This window comes from Camellia sinensis, chromosome 4 (genome assembly GCF_055761805.1).
Source record: "Camellia sinensis isolate YWXY chromosome 4, ASM5576180v1, whole genome shotgun sequence".
Taxonomy (NCBI): Eukaryota; Viridiplantae; Streptophyta; class Magnoliopsida; order Ericales; family Theaceae; genus Camellia; species Camellia sinensis.
In genome coordinates this window covers 35225097-35243116 of record NC_138964.1, presented here as the reverse complement: position 1 = coordinate 35243116, position 18020 = coordinate 35225097, and positions in this window count along the sequence as shown.

Sequence of the window (18020 nt, the reverse complement as noted above, 5' to 3'; positions counted from 1 at the left end):
ATCTCATTGCATTTTGCATGCATTCCATCGCACTGTCCTGTGCACTCGCGTTGCCTAACGCATTGCGCTATTTTGCGCATCATACCGTCGTGCAATACCGCCGGTCTGGCGAGACCTTAAACACGCATGGTCTGGCGAGACCTTAAACACGTACGGTCTAGGAGACCTTAAATCCTTGGAAGGTGTAAGACCTTTAGTGTTCGCATTGTCGTACACTTCGAGAGCCGCGTGTTGTCGCGCATTTCATGCAACATGTATTTCATGCATCACTTGCATCATTTGCATTTCAAAAAAAAAACAAAAACAAAAAAAAACGTGCATAGTCATGCATACATTTTGCATTCCGGTCTAGGAGACCTTAAATCCTCTGAAGGTGCAATTCCTTTGGTGTTTGTCGTGCCCGAACGACTTTCGGTGGTCTGGTAAAGCCACCTGTCTGTGCTTGCGATGAGTTCCTAGAAGACCAACTGGGACGGTGGAAACTAGAGTTCGAACGGCTCATGCCTAGAACGCAAAGGTTCGGGAGTTCCGAGACTAAAGTCTGGTTTAAATACCCAGAGGTTTACCCTCGGCTTGAAATCTGTATGGAAGCCCCATAGGTTGAGACGGCATGTCTACGCCTCAGTTCTGGATACTGAACCAACCTAGTATACCGCCCTGTTGGTAAGATAGGGAAAGTTGCAATCATAGTCATTGCATCATAGTGCATTGTCATGCATTTCCATTGTAGCTTGCATGCATCCATTGCATTTTCCCCAGTAGGTCGCATCGCACTGCATTGTCATGCATGTTGTAAATATCCACTCCATTGCATATTTGTAGATATTGCATTGTAGATTGCATGCATTCATTGCATCACCTTCCGCCTTTGGCTTGCGCCTTTCCAGGTTGAGCTTGGTCTGGTATGTGTCCTTACATTTCATGTTAAAACACAGTTCTGTATGTGTATCGCGCCGATTCCACGTTGATATGTTGGTTGAGGGTTGCGGCACCTTTTCTGTGTTACACATGGCTCGTACGTGTACATGCCTTTCCTAGGCAAGATTTGGTTTGGCTTGCGTGCCATATCCATTGTATCCATATCCATTCCATTGCATATTTGTAGATATTGCATTGTAGATTGCATGCATTCATTGCATCACCTTCCGCCTATGGCTTGCGCCTTTCCAGGTTGAGCTTGGTCCGGTATGTGTCCTTACTTTTCATGTTAAAACACAGTTCTGTATGTGTATCGCGCCGATTCCATGTTGATATGTTGGTTGAGGGTTGCGGCACCTTTTCTGTGTTACACATGGCTCGTATGTATGCATGCCTTTCCTAGGCAAGATTTGGTTTGGCCTGCGTGCCATATCCATCCGTTACATTGTAGTGTAATTTTTGCATCCGGCATTAGGATCGTAGTCCTTTCTCCAGCGGGTTGTTTCCCCACTTATGTCAATTCCACCCAATACTTGTTCTTGCGTCTGTCTACAATACTCATAGTTCAGTTGACCGTTCTATGGTAGACAGACTTGTTACCTCCATCAATCTATTTGACATAGGTGTGGTTTCGAACCGTTCGTGATTGGATCACGATTCAAATGCTTTGCATGTAGCTTGCATTGTTTCAAATACATTGCATCTTCATTTGCATTGTTTATACATTGTTTTGTATATATTGCATGTCGTCTTGCATCCATTTTGCATTGTCATGCATGTTGCTAACAATATTGTACCTGTTAAGTTTGTTTTCTTTTCAGGCACGATATTGTATGTACGGTTCATTTGAAGCTGGTGCAACCAGGCGAGCCGCACAGGTATTGTATCTCCCGAGTGAGACGTATTGAGAATTCCATAATTCTCTTACATCCTTTCTGCATTGTAGTGTAGTTTGGTATGCTAGCTTAAAACTGTCGCATGTTTGCTTCATTACAGCTTTCTTTGCATGATCATAAGTTATGCTCGGCTCCGTGCATTGTCTTGCATTTTGCCCCTGCCTCCGGGCGCATATCTTATTTGTCTTGTATGTTTGTCTGAGTCTTCGGCCTTGTCAAAAATGGGTCGTCTCTGGGCTTTGACATTCACTCCCGTCATTGTTATGACTTTCGAGTTCTGTCAAAGAGGGGCAACTGTAGACACCCCATTTTTGACCGTCCTCAAGACTTGGACGTCACTGTTTGAACACTCGGTGATTATCCTTGTTTGTGTTCGTTTGGAGTTCCCGGAGGCCTCGGCTCGCGCGCCTTGTCTCAGGATCTCCGAACTTGACCTTTTAGTGTCTGGTTTTGCACCAAACACTTGCATCCTGCCTTGGAAGGGCAGAGTGGGGCTTGTAGACCATCCCCACCCATCACCGGCAGTGGCTAGATGCCACCGGCTGGTTTTTGCTGCCACCGGCAATATAGTTTGCCGGCCGGCACTCTTTGTTGCCGGTCAGCACTATTTTGTGCCGGTCGGCACTTTGTTTGGCCAAGATGGCATTTTTTGCCGGCCGATTGCTGTTCATCTGCTTTTGCAGATATTTTTGGACAGCTGTATAGCTTTTGCTCCCCTCCATACACGTGTATGGAGGGATCTCCCTCTTGCAAAAGCTTGTCTTGTAAGCTTTACAAGAGGCATATAGAGAGAAGCTCTCTCTAAGGCAAAGAAGAGAGCCTTTAGACATTTTTGAGGAGAGAAGACAGAGGAGAGCTCTGGTTTTTCCTAGGGTTAGGGTTAGATACACTCACCTATCTCTCTTTTCCTCTCATTTTGTACACTAGGTGTTTTGTGTCTCATTATGGCACACAAACACCTAGTGTTTCACCTTCCTCTTGGAGCTGAGGTTCTAAAGAGTGTGTTTTGAAGTTTTTGTCTTGGATTCAAGCCAAAGGAGGCCATTGGAGCATCTTTGTTGAAGAGGACTACAAGGGTGAGAAACTAGTCCCTTTTTCCCCCATTTTTGCATTGATTTTCCACCTGTCTTAGAGCTGTTTTTGTGCTTATTGTATAACATAAAAAAGTTCTATTTTTAAGCCCTCTTTATTGTTTATTAAGAGTGTTTTGTTGTTTGAGGGTTGTTGACCACCCTTAGGCCTCAAAAGGCCTCATTTTGAGCCATTTTGTGTTAGCTCCGGGATTTTGGTGTTGAGGTCTCTTCACCACTGAAATCTTGAGGGATTTCAGTGGTGAAGATGATGCTTTGAAGTCCCAAGAAGGAGAGGGCCACCCCCTCTCCTTGTTGTCCTTGAAAAGGACACATTTTGGCCTCTTAAGGAAGCATATGCTTGAGTGTGTGTTGAGCATGTTTGGTTTGTTTTTCATGCTTATATATCCATGATATAACATGATTTAAAGTTGGTTTTGGAACTTCATGCATGTTTAGCATAGTTGCCATGTAATGCCTTATTTGTGCCTTAACATGTTCTAGGTTGTTAGCCTTTGTTGGAGCATGTTTTAGGCTTGCATTTGTGAAGATTTTGTGCTTATTTTGACATGTTTTAGATCTGCCCATAAGTATTTGGGTTGATTTTGGCATGCTTGATATAGCTCCTTTGTATTTAGGCTTGTTGGCCTTGAGTATGTGCATGTGTAGCATAGCATCTTTGCATTGTTTTGGTGATTTGGGATCATTCTATATGCCATTTCAGTCCCATTTCCATGCTTGTTTGATTACCTTGCATGCCTCTTTAACGTCTCATAAGCTTGTGTAGCAATGCTTCATGTTTTGGTGCCTTTGCATGCCTTTGTTTTTTGAGCCATCTAGATGCCATCTAAGTGGTCTTTTGGGCCTTATGTTATGTGCTAAAAACCTGTTTTAGGTTGCCTAATGCATGCCATATTTGTTGTGATAAAACATGCTTCAAAGCTTCATGACTTGCCTCAAGTACTTAGACCATGCTTGCATGCATTTGCTTGTCTTGTTTGATATGATTTGGCATCATTTTATGACATGATTTCAATGCTTATGTTGCATACTAATTGCTCTTGTTTATCCCTTTCAAGTGTGCTTGAGGGTTGTTTAAATTGTGCCTAAGTGTAGGCCTTCCATCATGTGTATGTGCGCATGTGTTATGGCTACTGTTTTAGGCCTTTTTAGAGTTGCTTAATTCATGTATAAGTCCATCTTGCCATCCATTTGCATTGCCATATGTATGCTTGCATGATTGCATAAGTGCCTTGCCATGTCATGTTGCATTCCTAGCTTGTATGCCTAGGTTGCATTGCATTTTGCATGCATGCCTTGTTCCTTGAATTGGTGATAGGGATTGGGCCTAAGTTGTTTGATTGGTTTGCATTGCATTTGAAACCAAAGTTGCATACTTGGTTCCTTGGGCCATCATGCATGGAAATGCGTGATTGGTGGTCCGAGAACCAAGGCACATGTCCCTTTGAGTCATTACAATGATAAGAGACATGGTTGGTGCATATATGCTTTGAATTGTGCTGCCATGCCTTGTTTTGCCCTCTGTTGCTGTGAGTTGCAGGTTCTGCAGGAATACTCTGCCGACCGGCAGTGTAATGTGCCGACCGGCACAATTTTCTCTGCCGACAGACCCTATTTTGTGCCGATGGCCATACTACACTGCCGGTGGAAATTCCAATCAGCCGGTGATGACCCCCTCTGTCCAAGGATGCAGTCCTGAGGCTTTGACAGCCTCCAGAGGAAGAAAGGAAGGAAAACAGAGGCAGCTTGCGCATGGTGGCGCGCTTCCCGAGGCGTTTTCCCACTTTATTTAATTTATTCAATTTGTTAATTAAATTAGTTAATTTGTAATATTAATTAGCTAGCGTAGTTAATTAATTTGTAATATTTATTCGGTCCCTCCGAGCGAGGGCAAATCTGTAATAAGTGTGGGTGAGTGTGTGTATGTCTTCCAATCCCCATTTCTTTCTTCCCTTTTATTTACCAGCTTATGATGGTAGATTAGGGCACGTTTAATTTAGCATACCTTATGCTATGCATGCGTGCATCCATGCATTCGTATTACATGCATTAGGCTCGGTACATCACGCTAACTGCATCAGTACTTCAATTCCAAATTGAATATGTGATAATTGTGCATTTTCACATGACATGTTTAAGATAGCCGAGCCTATTCTAGCGACATTTTGTATGCGATGCATTAGGCACTTCACATGGACTTGGATCATGCATGTTTGCTAACAAGTTCTTTGTTTTGGCACGGAGTACTAGGTAAGTATTTCCGCTTTAGCATATCGCATGAGTGTGAATGTTACCATGACAGCATGCTTAACATGTGGCTAGATGCTTATGTGTTAAACTGTTTTGAATGCCTGTGGGTGAAGGCCGGATTGTCTGAGTTGGAAAAACTCGTTGAAATCCGTATTTTAGCCTACTTGCGAGTAGCAAATTCCAAAGCATTTTCAAACCAAACGGATATGCAATGTTTATTTCCAAATTAGGCAATCTAGTCTATACTTGTTTGCTGTGCGCATAACATAGTAATTCTAGGCTAATAAATGGAATAAGAACACGTAAAGTTTTCAAAAACGGATATCACGGTTAGTAGAGGCCGGTCTTCGGACCGGGCGAAAGGGGGTGCTCATAGCTGACCTTCCCCGATCGTACCCAAGCTCCCGAGCCGAGACAACTCCGGTGACGACGGACATGTGGCCTTCGGCACCGAGTCAGGGTTTCCTAAATTCTCCCATAAAAAATATTTAGGTGGCGACTCTGTATCTGGCAAAGCAGTCCATGTTTGGCACTACTTTTTCAAAAATCTGTTTCTCAAAACGATTTGCCAGATTTGGACTCTTTGGTTCAGATTAAGAACCGTGACACAAATCGAGTCCGAACTGTAGCACGAGGCCCCACGCGGGCGCTGTTATAGGAGGTGGATGGAATTTATAGAGGATTATGACTTTGAGTTGCATTATCATCCGGGAAAGGCCAATGTGGTGGCCGATGCCCTTAGCAGGAGACCTGTTGGTGACATAGCTAGTATAGCCATTCGAAAATGGGAGATGTTGGGTGCACTTGGGGAGTTTGATTTATTTCTGGGCGAATCCGTTGAGGCTGCGACCTTGTTTTCTGTTGTTGTTCAGCCTACGCTTGTGACTCAAGTGTTAGAGGCTCAGAGAGGTGACCTTGAGGTAGAATTTCTCCGCGAGAAGATTTTCGGTGGAAAGGTTGAGAAAGGTTTGACGGTGTATCCCGACCTCAGTGTGAGATACCGAGACCGTCTGTTTGTGCTGGAGTCTTGCCGAGAGGAAGTACTCCGAGAGTTCCACCATTCACGCCTTGCGGTGCATCCGGGAGGCACTAAGATGTATCGGGATTTGGGTCGCCAGTTTTGGTGGCAGGGTATGAAGAGAGATGTGGCAGCTTTCGTATCTAAGTGCCTTACTTGCCAGCAAGTGAAGGCCGAGCATCAGAGGCCAGCGGGTTTGTTGCAACCCTTGCCTATTGCCGAGTGGAAGTGGGAGCATGTCACTATGGACTTCGTTGTAGGTCTTCCGAGGACTCAGCGGGGAAGTGATGCTATATGGGTGGTTGTAGACCGGTTGACTAAGTCGGCGCACTTTATTTCTATGCGCGTGAGAGATACGGTAGATCATCTTGCCGACTTGTATATTCGGGACATAGTGAGATTGCACGGGGTCCCAGTGACGATCGTCTCAGATAGAGATCCTCGTTTTACTGCCAGGTTGTGGCAGAGTTTGCAGAGTGCCTTAGGCACTAAGTTGACCTTTAGCACGGCTTATCATCCTCAGACTGATGGACAGTCCGAGCGTACTATTCAGATACTTGAGGATATGCTTCGGGGTTGTGTTCTAGACTTTAGTGGGTCGTGGGAGAGGCACTTGCCGTTGGTGGAGTTTGCCTACAATAACAGTTTCCAGTCTAGTATCGGGATGGCACCAGTTGAGGCCTTGTATGGCCGACCGTGTAGATCTCCTGTGTGTTGGGCCGAGGTGGGTGATGCACCTCTGTTGGGTCCAGAGTTGGTGAGAGAAACGACGGAGAAAGTTAAGCTTATCCGTAAGAGGCTTGTTACAGCACAGAGTCGTCAGAAATCGTATGCCGACCGTAGGAGGAGACCTTTGGTGTTTGAGGTGGGTGATCATGTCTTTCTGAAGATATCACCTAGACGGGGTTTAATGAGGTTTGGGAAGAGTGGGAAGTTGTCCCCTCGGTTTATTGGTCCGTTTGAGATCCTTGAGAGGATTGGAGAGGCTGCTTATCGTTTAGCTTTGCCGCCGCAGTTGTCTGGAGTACATGACGTGTTTCATGTGAGTATGCTTCGGAAGTATGAGCCGGATCCATCACATGTGTTGGATTGGACCGATTTAGTGGTTGATGTGGATGTCTCGTATGAGGAGAGACCGGTTCGGGTATTGGATAGGCGGGATCAAGTTTTGCGAGGCAAGACCATTCCTTTGGTAAAAGTGTTGTGGAAACATCATGGAGTGGAGGAAGCCACTTGGGAGCGTGAATTGGAAGTCCGCGAAAAATACCCGGACATGTTTATTCATTTGTAATCTTGTATTTAGATTTTGTAATATTGTTGAACTTAAGGGCTTTACATATATCTTAAGTTGTAAAACGTTGAGTATGTTTTGGTGAATGGGTGTATCTTGAAACTTGCTTCTTTATAGAAGTTTAGTATAGCATTGCATATGTTGATTACATTGCTGAGTGTATTATATATATCATGCAATTGAATATGATATGGGGATTGTTAACATTGAAAGGAATAATGCATAATAATGATACAGGTTGAGATATATGTTGTGTTATATATTTAATGTGAGATGCCTCTTGATAAAGAGATGAGATGACCAGTTTTGGGTCAAGATGTTTACTAATGAATTGTTAAAAAAAAGGGAATCTGTTTTTTTTTTTAAAAAAAAAAAAAAAAAAAACTTATGCTTAATTTCGGGGACGAAATTCTTTGAAGGGGGGAGGTTATAGCGACCCCGGTCTTCTCCCATTTGATTATTGTATCCGGACTTAGGTTCCGTAGATTCTGTCATTGTATAACGGTTGTTGTTGTCCTTTATTTCTCATTTGGAATTATAGGATGTGTTGGGCAGGTTTATTTCAGGTTGGTTGGGTTTAGAAATCATGTGTTGCTGTCCAGTATTTTGGATCTTCGCTCGAGCGAGGCGTTTGTCGCTCGAGCGAGCTGTTGTTTTTGGTTCTTCGCTCGAGCCGGGGTTTGGTAGCTCGAGCGAGAGTTTGTTTCTGGTTTGGACCTGTAGCTTTGCATTCTTGGCTCGAGCGAGCTTTTATTCGCTCGAGCGAGTTAGTTCGTTCTTCGCTCGAGCAATTGTTCTTTCGCTCGAGCGTGTGTCTGGTTACAGACCTGAGGGTTTGAGTTCTTCGCTCGATCGAGCTTTCTTTCGCTCGAGCGAGCTTTTGGCTTGTTGGCTCGAGCAAGGCTTCCTTGGCTCGAGCGTAGTTTCTCTGTGTCTGGTCGCTCGAGCGACCAAGTCTTCGCTCGAGCGAGCCTGTCCAGTTTATATACGCAACAGCGGGTTTTGATCAGTCTTTTTCACATTCTTTTTTATTCCAAACCCTAGGTCCGACTTCTCTCTCTCCCTATTCACCTTCTCTCTTAGATTTGATCCACTTAGGGTGTGTTTCTACCCTAGATCCTTCATTAGAAAGATAGAGGACGGCTTGGGCTTCATTCTAATCTGAACATTTGGTGATTTGGAGCACATTGGAATTTGGGCATTTATCTCTATCTTCTCCATTCGGGTTATTTTCTTTGAGGTAGGGATTTCCTACTCCATTTTATAGGTTTTGTTCTAAGTTTTGGTATTTTGATATGTTGGGAATACTTGGGTAAATTTTGGGAAAAACCCTAGTTGTATTATTGAATTAATTTGTATAAGTAATTCATGGAATTGGGAAAAGAGGGTTAAATTCATGGAATTGGGGAATTTATTGATTAAATGGCATAATTGGGTAATTGGTATCATTTGTCCATTGAATTGTTGACATGGTTATTTTCAGTTTAGAAATAACTGTTTTGGGCTATCGGTGGAGGATAGTCGTGATTGTTGTAGACATTGCATGTGGATTAGGAATAACTGAAACTAATCACATTGGTTAAATCATTAATTTTGACTATGGCATTAATACAGAAAATATGTGTATTGATTGAGCATTGCATTTGCATACATTGTTTTGTGTGTGGGAGGAGATAGGGGATGTACTCCACGGTTTAGGGGAAGATAGGGGATGGACCTCTAAACCGGATTTTGTTTGGGAGGAGATAGGGGATGGACTCCATTAGCATCACTTTTATGTGTGCTTATTTATATAGAAGTGTTTTATTGATACAGCACTAAAATGTGTATCAATCTGGAAGTATGAAGTGTTTGATATGAGCTTGAGTCTCATTTGTTGTTGATAATGGAAGAATGTGAATATGATATACGTGATTCACTGTTGTAAGTTTGGCCAGGTTCTAAGCCATATGGATAAAATTGGAAAGTAAAACGTATCTTTGTCAATAGTGTCATGAGACTGTAAAATGAAGTAATTGATTATTTTGGTTGACCATCTGTTGAATGCTATTGCTTTATTCATTGCTTATATGTGGTTTAGTATATCTCTACTGGGCTGTGGCTCACCCTTTATGGGAACATCATTTTCAGGTTCAGGCGATAAACTACCTCCAAGAACTTAGCTTGGGAGGGTTTGGCATCTGGATTGAAGAAGACTATCTTTAGTTAATAGTTGATATTTATTTGTACATGTAAACATTCAAGCCTAGGGCTTTTCTTGTATTGAGATTAGAACTCATATTTTTGAATCCAAGTGTTGGCTTGGAAAGATGTAAGCCTGTAGGGCATTTTATTCGATGTTACATGTAATGCTATATTTAGTAATACTCTGATGAATGAATTAATCAATTGTCTTCTTTAAATAAAGCATGTTTATGATATATATAATGGGTTAATTTTGAGGGCGTGACAAATTGACCCCAAACAAGTACAATTATATATTTATATATACACTTGTATCCTAAAATCTTTTTTTAAAACATTTTATTTTACAAATTCCAACAATTGTACACAAAATATATATATATATATATATATATATAACAAGTCCATCTATTCACCATCACATGGCTAGCCATCACCATTGTAGGTGTAATGAATGTACTATGAGACAATTTTCCATGATTTAAGGAAGAAAAAATCTTTGACCTGGTACAAACTTTTATATACATGTATATAAGCAACTAGGTTGGTTTGATTAGGAGAAAAACCCTAACTAGATCATATTTAGAAACCTAATTAAGACCTTTAATCCTCCACTATTCCATTGAATTCAAACTAAAACCAAACTATCCAATCCAATTCCAACCAAGGGGCATTTAAGACCTTTTACACCAAATTCATTATATAAACAACCCCTCCCCTAGCATTTTACACACAAGAACAACACTTATACACACTATATTTAGCTTAGAGAGAAGAAAGGAAGGAGGGTGAGCTTGGTAGAAGAGAGGAGAGAAAGAAAAAGTTTGCAAGCAATTTCAACAACCCTCAAGTAAGCCACAACATAACTCTCTCTTCCATTTTTCTTTTTCAAATACATGTTATTAGAAGTTTAAAATGGTATTTTCAGATGTGTTATAATGGTATTCTTGTGTTAAAAATGAAAGGAGTTGAGCCTTGATTCTACCCTCCTTCTATTTCTCTTAATCGGTATAAGACTACATTTTTCCCTATCAATCTCTCAAAATTTTCAAAGGCACACCTTCACCTTAAATTTCTGAGTTTAATACATATTATTTAGCATGTTTTAATCACAAGATAAGTGGAAAATTTTCCCTAGCTGACCTGTTTTCTCACCAACTTTCTATTTTCAAGAACTGTGCTAGAAAAATCTGTTTTACAGCCACCTTACAAAAATTGTAGAAAAATGTATAAAAATATTCTAGACCTCCATTTTATTTCAAAAGCTTTCTTAAGGAGTTATCTTTCAATAAAAGTTGGTTTCATTGAAAATGAGTGAGCGGTTTGTGAGAAAATCTGATTTTCGTAACGGTCGACGAATCTGGACAGAACTGAAGTATTTCTGAAATAACTACAAATCTAGAAAAGCTATTCTATTTCTGAAAAATGTTCTGAAAACTAGATAAAATTCCCTACGTACCATAGAAAGGCCGGGCTCTGAAAAAAATCTAAAATAACTCTTTTGAGTATAATCTTTAGGTAGTACTGAATCTGGAAATTCTATTTTCTTTAGTGTTTTATGCTCTTGTGTTCATGAATATGCTTATTAATTTATGATCATGTCTCGATATGATATTTCACATGTCATAGGTTTATGTATTTTATTTTAATCCTTCGATGGTGCTCACACTTATGCAAATCTAGAAATTATATTTATGTGCAAATTTATTCCGTTAACTACTTGAATATTCCTAGAGCTACTTGTGCCTATCTTCATATGTGAATCTCATGTGTTGTAACCTTATTTCCTTCTATTTGTACTATTTAGTTATTCAAACTTGTGCAATAGATGTTGTTTCAAGAGCATGTCCTAACTCTGACTTAAATTATCTAACTCAAACGGGAAACTTAATGGATGGTAATGGGTTGTGAATTTTTGGACAAGGTTACTAAGATATTGATTGGTTAACGGGATGCGTTCCCTATTTGGAAGTTAAAATCTTGCGCAAGTGGTTTTCAGAACCCTTGAACGGAGCGGTTGTATTCAGACCTTAGGTATTTGGTGTAAGGAGGGATTTGGGCAAGGCCCATTATTACCGTCTCTTTTGAGGCCCTGCGGTTGGCGCTACATGGTATATAACCGTTGGTAGGCATCCGAGGTTAGGTCTGCAACAAAGCAGCAAAAGAGGAGGCATACCGAATAATTCGTGTCCGATTCTTGTGGTTGGGAGGACGAAGTCTCTTTGAGGGATTTCTAGATTTCTAACATCTAACTTTGTAATCCTTTATTATTGAATGATTATCATGCTTCATTACTTACTTGTTATAATTGTGATAGTGTATTGGATTGGAAAAAATGGATGGGGTGTGTGTGCGTTTACTGGGTATTCAAAGCTCATGGCGTTTTATGCCAGGTATCAAAGAAACGTACGAAGCTAACGAAGAGTCAAAGACATTTGAAGACTTAAGTTTTCCTTAGAGAAAGTTTGGAACCATTTCGTTCATTAGTCTAATTGTTCTTTTATTTATTCTTTTTGGATTGTAATAATAGTGGAACTCGTTTTGTAAATTAAAAATTTGAGACGTTGTAATTATTATTTATTTTGTAATCCTATGCCTATCTCTATGTTGCTTATGAGATCTTGTGTCAATGCCTTTTAAGATCTGTCAAAAGGGTGGTGCGCTACCTAAGAAAGCTAGACTTGGAAGGGAGGCTAACTTGACTCCTCCGGTGATCTGGGATTTTACTCGGTTATTGGCCATAGGACTCATTAGTGCCGTTTCCTAGACTCATAACCTTAGATAAACCCTATATTTAATTAATAATATATTTTCTAAAGTTCGCGATTTTCGGGGCGTCACAATCTTTCTTGTTGCTCTTTTGGAATTTCTTTCTAAATACTAATTTCTTTAATACTTAGTGTAGTTTTGTGCTTGGTTGGAGAGATTTCCTCTTCACCGTGCTTGCTATGTACGAAATCAATGTTGTAATGTGTAACAACTGTTTTCAGTTTTAAGACTTCTACTGGTTTATTATTAGTTGTAAAGATAACGGAGTGTAACATTTGAGTGCAAGGGCTATATAATCTTTGAAAGTTATTTTCGATAATTAAATTATGTGATGGTTGATTGGTTGCCCAAAGCTTGAGAATGATAAAGGCGACGAAATTTACTTCTACAACTAAGTTTTCTATAACGTCATTATGGATCATTGTACCATTATTAGCGATTTGAACTATTAATGGTGGATTTTTTTTTCCACATATACTCGGGAAAGAGTTTCCTTTTTCCCAAAACATACATAGCATCCACTGTTTAAGTAAGCACACAATTCGTAAGTATTAAATCCTTCTATGCGTATTTTTATGGGTATATATACTATCATCATTAGCATATGATAATGACATTTTATTTTCCTCACTCATTTTACTATATCTTTTTATAAATGTATCATATTCTTTTTGCGTCTTTTCTTTGTCGTCTTTTGTCCAACCCATAAGATTTTCCTCATCTTCATATACTGGCACACTCGTAGTTTTATATCATATTATTCTTTTATTAATTGAACTTCTACCGGATTGTATACTAAAATTATCAATAGAGTGTTTTCTTGATGATATACTTACATTATCAATTTTATCATTATTTTCTATTGTGCTAGGATTTTCTATTTTATTATTTCTTATTGATTTTAATTATATTTTTTCTTTTTGCAACATTTTTAGGGATATTGAAGCTTGCTATCTATCGATTATCTAACTTGATCTTATTAGGATTTATTCTTTTAGGTGTAATTCTATCTATTAGTATTCCTTTCATAGGTTCAAACTTATTTGCTTCTATAATTTTATATTGCATTTTAGGATCTATGGTGTTACTCAAAAAGCAACATAAGAGGGGCGAATTAGGTTTCTACAAATTAAAATTAATATTACCCCAATAAAAATTATTACTAGTATAGCAAAATATTATTTGATGATATGAAGCTAATTAATAGTTAATGATCAAGCTTAAGATGAACTTAACAGTGAGGTAGCTAAACAAGAATGCTGTAAATGAATTTGCCTTAATAGATTATAATTTAGATGAATAAGCAATTTTAACTCTAACACTTAATGAAGGAAGGATAACAGGTAGCTATATAACATGAAGAGATTTGATAATTTGCACAAACACACTAGAAACTATAATAGTTATATCATAATGCATATATTAGTTATGGCTAGAGCAGAAAGGAAAATTAAAGAGATTAGGGAAGAGGGGGCAAACAGATTTATAGTGGTTTGGCTTCAACTAAGCCTACATCCACTCCTTAAGCTTCGCTTAAGATTGTCCACTATCTTCTAGCTTCATAGGAGTGCTAGCAACCTCTTCACAAATAGAGCAATCCTCCACAGATTTTACACAGACTTTCCAAGTCCAAAACCTTGTGCTTCTTAGGTGATTTGCAATCACACTCAAAGAGTCAAGAACACTGAGTGTACTACATTTTTCCAAGATTTAAATCAAGATTTTTTGCTTTCAAAGAAAGCTACAACAATAATCTCTCAAAGATAGGTATACAAAGTTGAAGCTCAAAATTTTTCTATAAATCCTCTCACAAAAATAAAATAAAATAAAAAATAATGCTTAAGGTTAAAGGCTTTGTATAATTTCTGAAAGAGAATGAAATCTCAGTTGAGGAACTCTTTAGAGAATCAGAGACAGATGAGAGTGATGAGGGATTGAAACTGTGTATAGCACACTGCATGTCTCTTTGTATGCGTTGTTGTTGTTGCTTGTTCAAAGCTCTGTATATAACAGAGTTGAGTGCTCTGTTTACTCTGACAGTGCCCATTCTCTTCTTCCCGTTGAAGAGATGGGTTGGTGATGGTTGATGATGATAAACAATTGATTGCTCAGATATTTCCTAACATCCATGTGTGTTTTGTCCATTGAGTAATGGGTCATCTAATGGAGAACCATTGTTTTCTCTTCTCAGCAACTATTACTGATATAACAGTTCTTTGCACAATGGACGCACTACAACAATTTACACTTTTGGCAACCAAAATTGGCTACTAAAAAAAATTTAGTCGCCAAAAGTCATACAATAGGCGACTAAAACTTAAATTAGTTGGTGTTGTCTCAAGTTTTAGCTACTAAATTTTTTCAGTCACGATATATTATTTATTGGCAACTATCAAATAATTTAATCACTAAATATGACACAATAGGCGACTAAATTTTTTTTTAGTCGGCATTAGTTCATGTTTTAGGCTACTAAAGTTTGTTTTAGTTGTAGTATACCAATTTTTGCCTACTAATATAAATTTAGTCACCAAATAGCTAACATAATGTTTGCTATTAATCTTTGGCAACCAAATGTTTGGTTGGCAAATATTCATTTTTTGTGACCAAAATGATTTTAGTCACTGTATAGTAATTCTTTCGTACTAAAATAATTTAGTCACTAAATGAAAAGCATAAATTTTAGTTTTTATCTTTGGTGACCAAAAATTTGGTCGGTGAATATTTTTTTTCAGTGACCAAAATATCTTTAGTCGCTAAAAGATCTACAATAGATGACTAAATTTACCTTGGTCGGCAATAGTATCAAATATTTTGGTGGGAACTTTTTTAGATATGGAGGCAATTCTATTTTATTAGTATTTTTTTTTTCATACAGTATTTATTTTTATCAGTCTCTAGAACAAGATGACTCTTGCTCTCTCTCTCTCTCTCTCTCTCTCTCTCACGGACTCACTGTTGATCTTCCACCATTTCACATCACCACTGCCACTCGCTCACCTCATTTCGCTTCAACATTGAGGTTTTTCTTTCCCTCTCTTTATCTCTCTTCTATTTTTCTGTTTCCCTCTCTCTATTTCCACATTTCACTGTAGCTTTAGGGTTTTCTTTTTTATGGTGTAAGGTTTTGTTTTATGTGAAATCAATGAACCAATGATTAAAATAGGTTTCTATAAAATGATTGAAGGAATATGTAATTTATTGGGGTTTTTTGTAGCCAGAATCAAGATTTTCTCATTTCCCCATTTCACTATAGCTTCAGATTCAAAACTTAGCCAAATCTGAGACCCCATTTGCAAAAGCAGTTGCATAGTCATAGTCTCCTTCGTTGTCCACTAACCCATATTGTGGATATTCATATTTTCCCTCTTACATTGGCTTCGTTGTCCACTAACCCAGTGTCCTACATTGTCCCCGTCATAGTTTCCCTCATCTCCCTTGTTGGCTTCCTTGTAGCAATGCTCTAATGGAGAATTTGCAAAGAATGCTAAATTTTATGGATATATAATTTAACGATTTTGTAGTTTAATGAGTTAACTTATTAAGTTCGCAGCAAGGAATTAGCGGTTTAGAGACTATTTAGGGACAAATTGAATTTGGTCTCTAAAAATCATTATTTAAGGACAAAAATAAGCTTTCATGGCTCCAAAGCATATATGAGTTCTTTGGCTTCAATCTAAAGGTAAATCAATAATTCTCATGGCTACTGAGTTCTTCATCTTCACGCACACACATTCTTATATATATATATAGTAGATATCTACAAATTTTCTAAGATCTTCTATCATTTGAGCTTCACACACACACACACACACATATATATACATATATATATACGGAGATCAGGAGATCTTCTAGCATTTATTCTTCATCTTCTTTAATTTTTTTGTAGATATATTCAAGTTTAAGGAAATCGATTTGGTTTCTAACAGTGTTTTATGCTAGTCGTTTCTACTAACTATATGATGTTTATTTTGTCAAAGTACTTAAGTGTAAAATATAAACTCATATGAAAGTGCTTGTGCTAATCCAGGTGCAAATGCATGTTTCCATCTAATTCAATTGTTTTAGTGATTAAATTTTTGTTGTAAAGTGTAATTAAATAAAAGTACTTGATATTCCTAATGAACTTTCCTTTTAGACTTAATATTTTTTTAATGCATAATTTAGATTTATATTCAATTAACTGAAATGTGTAATTTTGCGGATATGTTATAGAAGTATGATCTATGGCATAATTTGCAATTTGATATTGTTGTGACTTGTGAGTTCCGTATAACCACCTCTCTTCCCAATACCTGCTATTAATGAGTATCTAAATTGTTACATTATCAAGATAATTTCAGTTCCTCGATTCCAATGGATGGAAAAACAAAGCTTCAGATTTTATCTTTCTAAGCTCCAAAGATTAGACTCTTCCGTAGTTTGTGTGTCGAAGGAAATGAAACAATGGAGGTGTTGTCCTCTGGCACAATTCACTTCTTCTACCTTAACACTAGCTTTTGGATAGCGGTGTCCTACCATGTTGCACTTGCACATCTTACACTTGACATTTAGACTTGTCAACCTATTGTTAAGATCACTAGTCTTTGACCACAATCTTTCACTCTCGCATTGTCATAGCCATAGCCTAGCATTCAAAATACTGTAATTATAATTTTTTTTGGGTGCTAAATGATATTCCTATGAATATTGTATTCCTTTCTTGTGGGTTGACGACGACTGCCATTTATATTGCTATTTAATGCTGACAATTTAATTTGGTGAGATGAACTAAATTGAACATCATATGATGGGGGACTATTTATGGATCTTCACAAGGACTGAATTTCCCCCTTTTGTATTTTGGTATGGGATGTGAATTACCTTTATTTCTTAGTGTCTCTGATCATTGAAAGTGACCCTTGCTTATATTTCAAATGCCAAATCTGTTGTTGGAAGGTATGGACATTTTTCCTTTGAGAAGTGGAGTTTTCTAATTCTTTACCTTTCTCTCTCCCTATTTTTCTTATCCTTTTTTTTTTAAGAAAAAAAATATTTGAAGTCTACCTGAGGAGGTTTCTTAAGCTACAACATGATATAATTTAGTGCTTGCAAAATACTATGAAAAATCTAGAAATCCCCTAGATATTGATTTGTGATTATGTATCAATTTTAAACAGTAAATAACAATCCTAATCAAACAATCAAGACAAATCGACACAACGATCTTAGCGTAGAAAAATCATAATTGAAGCGCCTCCAATTGTGATAAAAAAAATCACGGGCCAAAGCCACAAAACAATCCACTAAGGAGACAAAAGGAATTACACAAGTGTACTCTCAGTTACCTAGCGAGTCCATGCCTGAATTGAACCGACCCCTATATGTCTCTTCCACCATGGTCTTCATCTTTGTAGACACCCCATTTTTGACCGACCTTAAGACTCAGATGTCACCGATTGAGCGCTCGGTGATATTGCATTTTGTGCTCGTTCAGAACTTTCAGAGTCCTGGCTGCAAGCCTTGCCTCCGGACTTCCGGACTCTTTCGTGCCTTGCCTCGGTTTGCGAACCAAGCTCTGTTTCTCTGTTTTCTCTTTCCGAAGGGAGAGAGAGGTCTCG